The sequence below is a fragment of the Rhea americana genome, unplaced genomic scaffold (genome assembly GCF_003343005.1).
Source record: "Rhea americana isolate MKP2758 unplaced genomic scaffold, rheAme1 scaffold_19, whole genome shotgun sequence".
NCBI classification, from domain to species: Eukaryota; Metazoa; Chordata; class Aves; order Rheiformes; family Rheidae; genus Rhea; species Rhea americana.
Genome location: NW_028186038.1, coordinates 1,099,797 through 1,112,052, shown reverse-complemented (window position 1 = coordinate 1,112,052; position 12,256 = coordinate 1,099,797). Strand labels below are relative to the sequence as shown.

The 12,256-nt window shown below is 36.4% G+C and overlaps 1 protein-coding gene across 1 annotated transcript in view; it reads right to left on the bottom strand.

The window, feature by feature from the left end:
* ERC2 (ELKS/RAB6-interacting/CAST family member 2) overlaps nt 1-12,256 on the bottom strand; it is a 499,935-nt gene that overhangs the window by 203,856 nt on the left and 283,823 nt on the right. The window lies entirely within an intron of this gene.

Below are 12,256 nucleotides of genomic sequence, written 5' to 3'. Positions count from 1 at the left end.
AAAAAAAAAAAAAAAAAAAAGAACAGAGAAGGCAAGAACATATATAAACACCTGCTAATTCATACATATTTCACTTACAGATTGGCATTATATTTTAGCATACTATATTTTTCTCACTTTAATTTTGTTTTCCACATTGACTTTTAATACTTTTTATTTGTTTGGTATATTGAACTCTGGCTTGAAATAAATGGATTCAAATAAACACAGTTCTGTGCCAGAATTGCTACAGGCACATATTTTTCTTTCAGTGGTCCTGGGAAGTGGTTTGTTAAGCTATTGTTCTCAATTAAAAACTCATGTGTTTGTTCAGCACAATATGGGTCGCTGCTTTGAGTGAAAGATTCCCTTGACATGGCAAAACCTCTAATTGTAACAAGTCTATGCCAAGTATGTTTAACCAGATGCAGCCCCGGGTTTGATTAGCAGCCACTGGATTCCACGTACAATCAGATAATGATGGTTTTGCGTCCCTCTGCTGAGCAAACATCCTCGGCTTTTAATCAAGTATGTATGTGTATCTATATATGTATGTATGTATATGTATCTATATCTAAAAACCTCTATGTACATAATTATGAGTAGCACAACTATTTTTAAGCTATAGTTCATCTCAACTTATTTGACCTTTGACTGTTTAATCTTAGGAGGACCTCTGCAATAACAACTAAAAATAAATGGAATAAAATATTTATTTTGGCAGATACCATATAGATATAGTAGAGAGACATGTGGTGCATGGAAATTTTTTACCGCACATGCAGAGAGCAGAAAAGGCTCTGGAATACATTTTTGTTTTCCCACTTGTGGGATAGCATCTATTGGATAATGATGATATTAGAACTGCAAAGACACGTGCCATTTTGGAACAACATTCCAATACTCTTTAACTATGCCTGAGGGAAGGTGGTGAAGGTTGGTGTTTATTTTATTTAAGAGTGAATATTAGTTAAGTTTGCTAATATGATTTCAAGAATGTTTTGGACTTTTCCTATCTGAATTTATTTTCATTTTATTTGCATATTCATAAAGGACTTGTACTGGTGGAAGTTAAAAATCAAAATTCTATTAATTCATTTAAGCTTAGACTTCTTTTATCTCAGGCATAAAAATAGTATTATCTTAACTACCAGAAACAATCCACATAATATCTCACGTAACATAAGAAATAAATGTCCTTCTATATACTAGATGCACRCATACAACTACATACATACAAAAATCTTTAATCTCCTGTCTCTTACAAATGCTCACTTTCCACAAACAGCAACAACTACTATTTTTCAGCATTGTCAATGGCATATTTCCCTCTATACTGACATACCAAAGCAAAATTATTTATTTCTATATAAAYCCATATTATTCTTTCACTGCGGAGCATACATGTAATTTAACTACATGAAGTATATAAAAAAATTATAGAAATTAAACTAAACACTACATGAACAGTTAATAATATGACTTTTTTCCTTTCTTGCTGAAATTAATCGAAGTCTCAATTTCACCATCACTTCAAGGGTGCTGCATGCAAGTACACTGGTGCCCAAGCTTCCAGGTTGTTGCCATTCATAAACAGCTGGAAGTGGTATGAACAAGTTACTTGAGTGTACTTTCCATCAGCATCTTTAGACCATAGTTAATTCTAACTCCCAGTATCAAATTTTCTATCGTAATAAAACGGATGAGGTGAGAAGAGAAAGAAAAAGCCTTAGGGTGCTACACAGCTAACACTACCGGGCTACTAAAACTATTTTGCCTTTAACAACAAATAAGAAGTAGCACAGAAAACATTTCAAGCTTTCATCACTGAAGTAGTTCCTTTTTCATTTTCACAATGAAAGCTAAYGTAGTGCCATGTTCTAGACTGAAGTTATATGCACAATTTTCCAGACATTTAAAGAGTAGGAGCTTTCCCATACTTCGCGACAAATTTTCATCACATAAGTGCTCACCTATGTAGATGCAGCAAGGTTGAGCAGCACTCAAAACTCAGTGCAAAATTATCTTCTTCAGCTTAACTTCTTTCTTCTGGTTAGTCTGGTTAGTCTGGTTAATCTAAATTACACTACCAGCACTGTGTTATACTTCTGTGTCATAACCTTAGGAATACCTATTAATTCCTCCTTCTCAACTTTGTTTGCTTGATTCACATAGCAGCATTGAATATTCTACTCTTACATTGTGTGCTCTAGATTTTCTAACATACTGCAGATAAACTGCATGCAGAAGAAGCCAGATTTTAGTTTGTTAGCTCATAATCCAAAATACGTGTAATATTACCAAATCTATTTTTTAATACATAACTTGCAGATTTCATCTGATTCTAAAAGAAACTGTCACATTTTAGGAAAAAAGGATATTAGTGTCTATAGATAACTCAGCAGAACAGCAACATCCCCACTCCAAATCAGGCATGACAYCAGGCCACAGCTGTAAGATAAATTAGTAAATTCTCCTGTCTTTGCTGGTGCAGTTTGGCTGCTTCTAACAACTTAGTTAATCTATTTATGCAAGCTCCAGTATTTATAAGTTACAGTATTTGTTTCAACCTATATACACTTTATAGGTGGTAAAGCTGAAGAAAAAGCATTGCAGAATTATACTTTCAACACAAAAATTGGGGGGAGTGGGAACATTCAGGAGATAAAGCAAAGCACCACCCTGGGGGATGGGACATTTCAACAGATGATCCAGGATGCAGAACAGGAGGGAATATACATTTTGACTGCCTAATCCCCATCTGTGCGCATCTCTTGGTACAACTGTGGGATAATGTGCACAAACAGTGAATTCCCACGGACAGCCAGGAGACGTTTCTAACACTGCACTTCCTCAAGGGCTCTACCAGTTGCAGAGAGCTGGTAAAGAAGACCAAGCAATACTGTGCAGCCGCTCATTTTCTGGCTTTACTAGCTATATCCCTCATGGACAGTTCTTAAAATGCTGTCCTGGATGCCAGTGGAACCACCAGCAAAAGCTTCTGCCTGGGAAAGGAAATCGCCTGACGCTATACCCTGAGGATAGAGAAACTTTGGCTTTGTTAAATCATGCGTATGTCTGTGTAAGAGAATTCCACAGTCAAGGGACCTCCACTGAGACAGTCCTGCCACCAGATGTTTAAATCAAGGGATTGTTAGTGCACCAGCTGATCTCAATTGCTGCTTGTGGTAGCGGAGGCGCTTTTGGCTCTCTCCTTTGAATTGGGCTGTTGTCTGCCTAGGTGGGGCTGTCATTTTAATACTAGATCATTGTATTTCCCAGTAGGAGGCCCACTGTCACAGTCCCAAGTAGGMTGGGGAGAATTAAGCTGCCGTTTAATACGTTGCTGTTATGTCGTATCTCACAAATAGCATTGTTTTACTCTAGAGTCCACGGAGAGATCTCGTGCCTAGGATTTACTTGGAAGAAACAGAATTCTCAGATTTGCTTACAAGAAAGAAGTAACTCGTAAGCTTGTGCACATAAAATACACAGAATTTAGGAACACTGCCAGAGATCTGACATGTTACAAAAAAATYATAGTGTAGTGTATGTGTGGTCTACTGAATTGAATAAAGGTCTGATAGCCAGGAACAGTTCACTTCCTCCCTGCTTCGCTATACTGTATGACCAAACGCTACAATCGAGTAACAAAGCAGTTCTGGCACAAGCACCATATATGCTATATATACAGCATATATAGTATATATCTACTTTTGGAATTAGAAGGCTCATTTATCTAAATAAGTGTCAATGAAATGGTCAGAGATGCAGATTTGCCCTCTCAAATCCCAGGTGCACAAGCAGCATATGCCACATGCCAGGACTTTCTGTGGTGGAGCCAGAGGCTCCTCCACACAAACTCTGTCAGCTGTGACTGCCTAGATATATCCCACCACTCCTGTCACACTCCTCATTGGGCCACTTAGGCCTCCTATTGGCACACCAGGTGCTCTCCTGCTGAATTCTGTGCTATGACCAAAGGCAACTTAAACCTCCAATCCATATTCATTTAAGGAATCTCAAAGTCTACAGGCTGAAGTAGTCCGCAGTGAATGTGTTGTTTAATGCTCATGTTCAAACTTCAAGAACTTCAAAAACTTCGTTCAGTAAAAATCTTCATTTGCATGAAAAGGAGGAGTAGCAAACCTCTATTTAGCTGTAARGAGTAAAAACTGCAGGAACTGTACCTCTTTACTATACCGGAATACTTCAGGAATATGTCATTATGGCTCCTTTACAAATCATTAAAATATTACTTTATAAATAAATAGGTGATGCTGCTGCAGATTCAATGCTGTTCAGTGCCCACAGATTATTATTTTTAAATATGACCTTAGTTTCAAATCATGACTTTTCAGGCATTTATAACATTAGCATATATTTTCAATCCAGATTTTTTGCCTCTAAATACATATTTACAACTCCGTTATTATTTTGCAGCTGTCATGGAGTTCATTTATCACACATATCACACACAATGACTCAACAATTGGAGTACAGTATGTACAAATTACAGGTTTTTAAAAAATCATGAGAGAAATCAGGAACTGGTAAAATCCTACTATTAGRTAATTAAAAATTTTAAAAGCTTTCACTGCCAAATGTTTTCAAATATTTGACCAAGTATCATGCAATGTATTTTTTCTTCTACTAAATATAGCTGACCTTTGTAGTCTCTTACAGAACATGGTTCATTCCATATTTGTTAAGTATTCCTTAAATATATATATGTTTTTTCAGCGTATAAGTCAAATGTCAATAGGATAAAATGAATGAGTGTATTATTTACAACACTTAACAAATACTATCCATGGATTAAAATAAGGTATAACTTGTCCAAGAGGGCTTAATCCATTAAAGGCATAGGAAACCAGCTTAATTTGTCAGAATGGCAGTTATTAACTCTGCAAGGTTATGCAAATACAGCAGATGAATGAGAAAGTGCAGGCCATCCCCACTGTGTCGAGCATAAACAAACTCTGGATGAAACCAGCAGCTAGTGTAGAGAAGGCAGGTAAGGAAACACAAACACTTTTATCCCTTGAATAGGAATAATTTAAATAATTCTACACATGATGTTAACTAATGTTTTCTGGAATTAAACAACTTCTTTCGTCCGAAACGGCTAACACATTCCTCAGTCTCTGTGGTCTGGRCAGGAGGAAGTGTTCAAAATCTCTTGGCACCGTGTCTCTGTGGAATGGGCCAGTCAACTGGTAATTACAGACCTCTAGGAAATACTTAAAYATAATCTGAGTATAAACTCACATTAGGATGCTAGTGAAAAATATTCTTAACATGGAAAGCCTTTGATTYTGAGAGTAGGTGATTTTCCTGACTCCTCCAGATCAATATTTAAAAGCAGTATTTCCTGAACCTACTAGGCAGCAGAAGAGGGTTAAAGGATCTTTCATGTCATCYTGACAAACAAATACAAGCTGCATGGGAGTGTGTGYCTGTGTGTGTGCACATACAGCTGCAGATGCAGAGAGAAACCCAGGACAAACTGGCCAAGCAAGCCTTTATGTGCAGACTTCTGAGGCGGAGCACGCAGGTTTACAAGCCAGTACATCACTGCAAYAACTTCAAAAGTGCACTGCTGCCCTTTTTTCCCTCCTACTGCTGTCTGGATCTTTCACGCATAGAGGGCCTTTCTCCTAAAGCCAGATGTGGATTTAGTTGGGGAACTTCTGAAGATGGCTGAGTGCACCACCTTGGGAAATGACCGCAAATGCCTTTGTAAGAGCAACTGCTAACTTTAAGCTAAGGTCATTAAAAGACACACAGGAACAAGTAATCTTAAGTGATTACAACTTATGGGGGGGAAGAAGGAGAGAAGGAAACACAAAGTCAGTTTGAACAATAGTACAACAGACTGATAACGCAGAAATCCCAAAGATGTTGGACTGGAGTAAGATCACCCTAACCTATCACATAGGTTATTTTTATTCCAACTTCTAAAAAAAAGTGGCTCATACAACTACCATACGTTTCCAAAATACAAATGGCTTTGAGATAATTGCTGTATGTTAGGCAGCTTATCCAGGTCAAAGAAGGTAAACTGTGAGAGAGTGCTTGAGGCAAGCTCCTAGCCTCCAGTGAGCAATTTCAGGGAGACAGGCAAAGTTGTTTACATCCTCTGTTTTCTCCGTGCTAGACTGCTGCACTCCTTAAACAAAACCTTCAAAGAACAATTCTAAAATTATCATCACAAGTGAATAATACCTAGTGTAGGTCCAGTAACCTCCTCTCCTTTTTCCAGCCGTCCATCTCACTTCTTTTTGGACCTTCCACAACTACATGAAACAGAATCTTTCTAAGGCTATTTTTTTTTCTGTTCATTCTACTGTGTCTTGCAATTTTCAACTTCTGAAAAAGGCATTTTCCCCGCCACCAAATCTGCAACTTCATTTATCTTTGAACACCACTCACACAATATACATTGCATTAACTCTTCCTGTACTTTCAGCAAAGCCCATTCTTGGATCATTTTTTCTTAGTTTGGCCCAATTGTACAAAACAGGAAAATTTGTTACTAAACCCTTAACAGCTTGGAATGAACAGAGTGTCTCCTGCAGTCTACTAGCACTGCTGCAATTGACAGGCTGCAATGTCATCAAAAATCACACACGGTAATTCTTTCTACCATATAAAACACTTTTATATAAGCTTCTTGATCTACTTTTCACCATTAAAATAGTTAAATATTCTATTTATCAAAGTAATCCAGGATGGATTCTTCCTTCTATTCCACTTTTTTTTTTTTTCCTTTTGAGAGCTCAGATTACACATTCCTGCTAACAACTTTTCTTAAAAAGTAGAAAAAGATATGGAGCCATATGAAATGCTTCTCTGAAGTTTCACTAATGAGGAAGCAGATCTTAAGGGTCTTGCTGCTATTGGACTTATTTGTATTTTTTATGAGCTGATGTATTAGTGGGTAGAAAAGAGACAGACTCTCTACTGGCAGATTAACCAGCCCTTTAAGGATGCCTGCTATGAATTTTGTTATTCATGTGCACATCTGTCTCTGCCCAACTAAGACATGACTATTACTCCTTGCAGGTCACTTCATTTAACCAGAAGCTTTTCTCCACTGAAATCTGTCAGTTTGTTTGTTGAGATCTAAAATCTACTTATAATCTAGTTGAAGATCAATCTTTCATTTCCGCTAGTGAGGACAAAGAGACTAGAAATTTGAATTTAACAGTTATTGACCACATATGTATTCACCGTATGTTACTGACACGATGGTTAGTGACCACAGTCAGAACCTCTAGTATTTTCCTTAGGAAAACATGCTTCGGTAACCCCCAATTGTTAGAACTGCGACTCTACGGGAGCCAGGCATACAGGCAAAAATCTCGGATTGGAATACATCCTCTGTTGCCTTATAATTTCATAGATTACATCTCTGATATTCCCATGGAAGTAAGAATAGCTTGTTCCAGCATTCAGAAACAGACGTTGTGTTCTGTACAAGAGAATATTTCCTTTTGCTTTGCCAAAGCTTAGCCCTCTTATGCATCTTCATCCAAAAGAGCAAGGCATATTACCTATTCCTTTAATGTCTTATTTGTGTTTGCTAGACTTGAGCTGGCTACAATAACTGACGTTGGATTGTTAGTAACACTTGCATCTCTCTGGATAGCAGGTGTGGCACCTTACAATTTCAGAAGTAACATGCAGTACAGTACCATGCAGCTCATTTAAGCTCTGATCCTGTCCCACTACTGAATCAATTCCCGTARGGAACCACTGCAGTTTTCTCAAGCATCTAACAGAGCTGGCAAGCAGCAGAGTAGAATCAGCTATTTCCCACCCTTATGTTTGAGCAGCTATATATTTTTTGTTTGCCTATGCAAACAAAAGAYTACTAATACACTGTACTTTACCCATGCCTGCCTGTTTATAAGACCCCCAAGGTGACTGCTTTGTGGTTCACCTGATTTAGTAAAAAGTRATATAGCAGAGTTGGGATCAGATCATATCAAATATATTCTGTTTGCATTAACATTTGCTTGCAGATGAATTTCTGCTTTAAAAGTACTTATGCGTACAAACATTACTATTCTTCCCACCTAAGAAATATGTTGTTACAATATTCAGTGATGCTTAAAGCACAGTGGTCAATGTCCAAAAGAACCACTTGGTACAGAAATCAATTCTTTCCTTAGTGAGACAAGATGACAAGTACCTATGTGAATCTTTTTTGTGGTGGTACACAGATGTTCATTTATTCTGTCACTGTTCTGATTGCTGTGAGGGTTAACCATCTGAAGGAACATTACTGRAGGAGGCTTTATTCCTCTCATAGTTTTGCCAGATCTACAACAATACAGGATTCTCCAAATCAGGGTGTTTTCTAAATATCCTCTTTAAGGAAACCTCCTGCTTCCTTTATGATGCCAAAATGACATAAAGGAAAAGATCTACCACAAGATTTTGTCCATGGACTACTATTTAACTATCCTTTCAATAATATCTTCAATTTATTTTCAATAATACTCAACATCTATTTAGTTAAATTGTGTTAATATCACAGAAGTTTGAGCATGTAGATTCATCTAGCCTGGATGGAAGTAGCCATATTGCAAAGCTTTAACCATCAGCAGGTTCTCATAAATCCTGTCTTCTTCTGGGTCTCCCTCACTATATATTTTTCTGTACCGCTGCAAACTGAGCCACTTTCTTATTAATGCTAAATAAAATTGCCTACCTGCCTGGATCCATAAAGATCTATCACAGAGCTGACTCATGTAGGACCCAAGAAATTAGGCAGCCATAGATATGTTCATACTGCCTCAAAATCCAGATACTTTAAAGAAAATGAAGCAGAGAAGGGGAGAAGTTATTTCTTATAAAACTGGACTTCCGTGTCTCCTACATGCGAAAAATTACATGTCCATCTGTGGACTGAGTTAGTAATCACATTTCTGCCAAAGAAGCACACATACATTCACAACTCTGTGAAACAGGCTAAAAAATCAGTGGTTTACGAACACKTCTACAAGCAAATTCTTTTGCTATACTAATCATAGAGGAATRCACAAAAATTACACAAGATCAGCTGATACAAATTTAATGTTTAATTTTAGTAAACATTCATTCTTTTTTTGAGGTATGAATGGGTTCTAGATATAATAGCATGTTAATCAGAACATCCCTTATTGAAAAGATTTTTCTCCTCATAGTATCTATAGTTCATTCAGTAGTCATTATTATGGACTGAGAGATAATGTTTTCCCAGAGGAGAAGAAAATCAAKGGTCCTATTCCCTGATTTCCCATTTTTTATTGTAACTCATACAGAGKTTGCTGTGTGATGCTTAACTGCTCAAAAGAACTAGCCTAAGCATCTGAATCCTACTAGCAATTTTATGAAAAAGGCAGGTCAAAATTCGCTCTATCTCAGTGGATGTAGCATCTGAACTGAGAGCTAATATTAATGACGATATCTCACAGAAGAGACTTTTGTCTTCAAAAGATTCCTGTAAAGGTTTGTTCTAAGAGACATGATGCATTAAAATGGAGACACTGGGTTTTAAATTAATTTTTAAAATAAACCCTAAGAAAGGAGTTAGACCAGAACAAACAAGCTCCTGATATTTGTTGCCAGAGTATACCAGTAAATATGATTCAGAACTGCAATTGCCTTGTGGTATTTMCACACAAAAGACTGACTTTGAGACACTAAATTCCAAGGACTCTGGTACTCCAAAAATTCCAGTCTCAATTACAACACCTGTGCATACTCAGACATATATGATGTTATAAAAATAAATATACCGCAGTCCTAAAGTTCCACCTCATTGGACATATCAGTAATTTTGACATATCTATATGGTAAAATCAAAAAAAAAAAAAAAAAAAGGTTCGTCTGAAGATAGAACACTATTGCAGATGATACTACACATTGTTTGCTACTGGAAAAAGACATAATAAATAATAGAGTAAGTAGTGACCTAGTAATTCAAAAGATACTAGTGTTTAAAGGAAAATTAGTTTAAACTAATTTTTCATATCTGTAAGTTCAAGAGATTTGATTTTTAACTATTTGCTTTCTGAARCTCTTGCCTGAATCAAAATATTTGACTAGATGCATCACTTCACAGCAGCAGAAATTGCTCAGAAAGAGTAAAAAGAGAAAGAAAGCCTCAACTGGCATCACACTGTCATAGTGACCCTCCTACCTTCATGCATGTAGAGAACATTTTGGTGGCACATCTGAATTGTTCTGACCACCCCATGTTTTGATTACTCACAGCTGCTTCAAAATCTGTTTTAAAACAGTAACAACATGCCCAAACTATGGCAACCCAAAGGGTGTTTGATTCTGAACTGCAGCAGGAATAGCCTCGGAGCTGGGGAGACGGCCCAGTGTTAGAGAGTCAAGGGCATACACTTTAAAGTGCCTCGGTTACTTAGTCTGATTTTAAAAACAATGCAGCCCCAGTACTGGAGCTCTCCTCTTCCTCTTMCTCTTGCTAGCTCTTACTAGCATGTACTTTTACACTTATGATTTACATTTATGACTTACAATTAAAAAAAAAAGTTGTAAGGTAATCTAAAGGTATTATCAACATGTTTCAAGCATGTATTTAGTCTGGGGGAAAATAAAGAAATTTATACTGTACCCCTCTTCAGAGTTACCCCRGTGAGTGAACAAGGCCTTTCAGAATTCTTTATTTTCACATTAGTGTGTTTTACAAATGCAAGTTGTGGCACTATGCCTTTCTTAGGTTATTGCTTTGACATGGGCTGATTACAATCCTCAACTTCATATTCATAAATCTAAAATAACAAAAGCCATTTTCTGACCAAACAAAACCACTATTGAAATAAATTATGGACAGTCTGTGTTTTCACATTTGAAGAACTTTTAAAGACTTAGATTAAAATACTTTTCATTAAAACAGCTGTAGTTCACAAACCAGAAACAACCACATGAAGCTAGTGCAAAGGTAAAAGAAGACAAATATTTCTGTTAGGGGAAAAGTCAGTAACACCAGTGCAACTCAGCATTTAAAACTTATATTAAAAGAATCTAATTTTATTGAAATAATAAAGATTAGTCCAAATAGCAACAAGATTTTAGAGTTCATACAGTTTCTCAGATTCTACTTTCTTTCTGATATAAAATGAAAGCAAGTTCACTATTTTCTAAAGATACATAGTCCTTTAGCTTTAGAATACATATTGTTCAAAATCTCAGATAAAAATACTTCTGCTTTAAAAGAATTAATTATCTTTTTATTTTTCATATTGGTTGTCAGTCTACATGCATGTTGTCAAAAATTTATTCTCACAAAACAGTAAATTAATAGAAAAAGAATGCTGTTAATCTAAGCAAGAAGAAAGAAACTAGGAGTGGGTTGGCTATTGGGAGAAGTACCAGCATACATTTAAATTAGCATTTTTATAATTAAGTTTATTTGCAGACAAACTTTGAACCACTGTCCAAAAATAAATTCACTATAACATGAATTTGAACAGCTAAGCTCACAACATAATCCAAAAGGTAGAAAAAGAAAGACTGTAGTCTGCAATAAAATGTGAGCCTCTGAAACAATTACCCCCTTTACCTGGAGTTATTATTTCTTTGTTTAGAGTTATAAATCATACTTCAAGCAAATAGATTTTTTTCAGATTTGTTCAACACTTTTGAACAAATTGTTCTCAGATTCTTTTATATTAGTACCTACCTTTCTGCTTTGACTTTCCACAGCACCACTGAATCATTTGAGAAGTACTGAAATAATCAACCTTTATTCTGATCAGCAAAACTCTACCCTCCATTCCAAGTTCATTTTACACTGGATTCCTCAGATGCCCACATCAGCGGTTATAATAGACAGTGAGTCTATAATCGACAGTGAGAGACACTTCCCCCAATTATGCCAAAATGCTGAATGTTCTCCATCAGCTTCCTAAGCAACTCGGAAATAACCAAAACAAAGCTTTCTTAAATTTATATCCTCAGACCTTCCTTCCCCAAAGAATGAGCCATGGAAAACAACTAAAGTTCTATTTAGGTTAAAAAAAGAAAAAAGAGAAAGAAAAAAGAAACAACCCACAGTTCCCCAGGGATGTGCTTCTCTAGCAGTGGGAATCAGCATGCATTACTTTATAGCAGTAGGTTCTGCATGCTTAGTTCTTTAGTATATAAAGTCGCTTCATCAACTCAGTTACATCTATTTTTTTCCTGTTTTTTTTCCCCAAAGTAACTCTAAACTACGTTAAAACACCTTCATTACAGAAATGATTCAACCAGC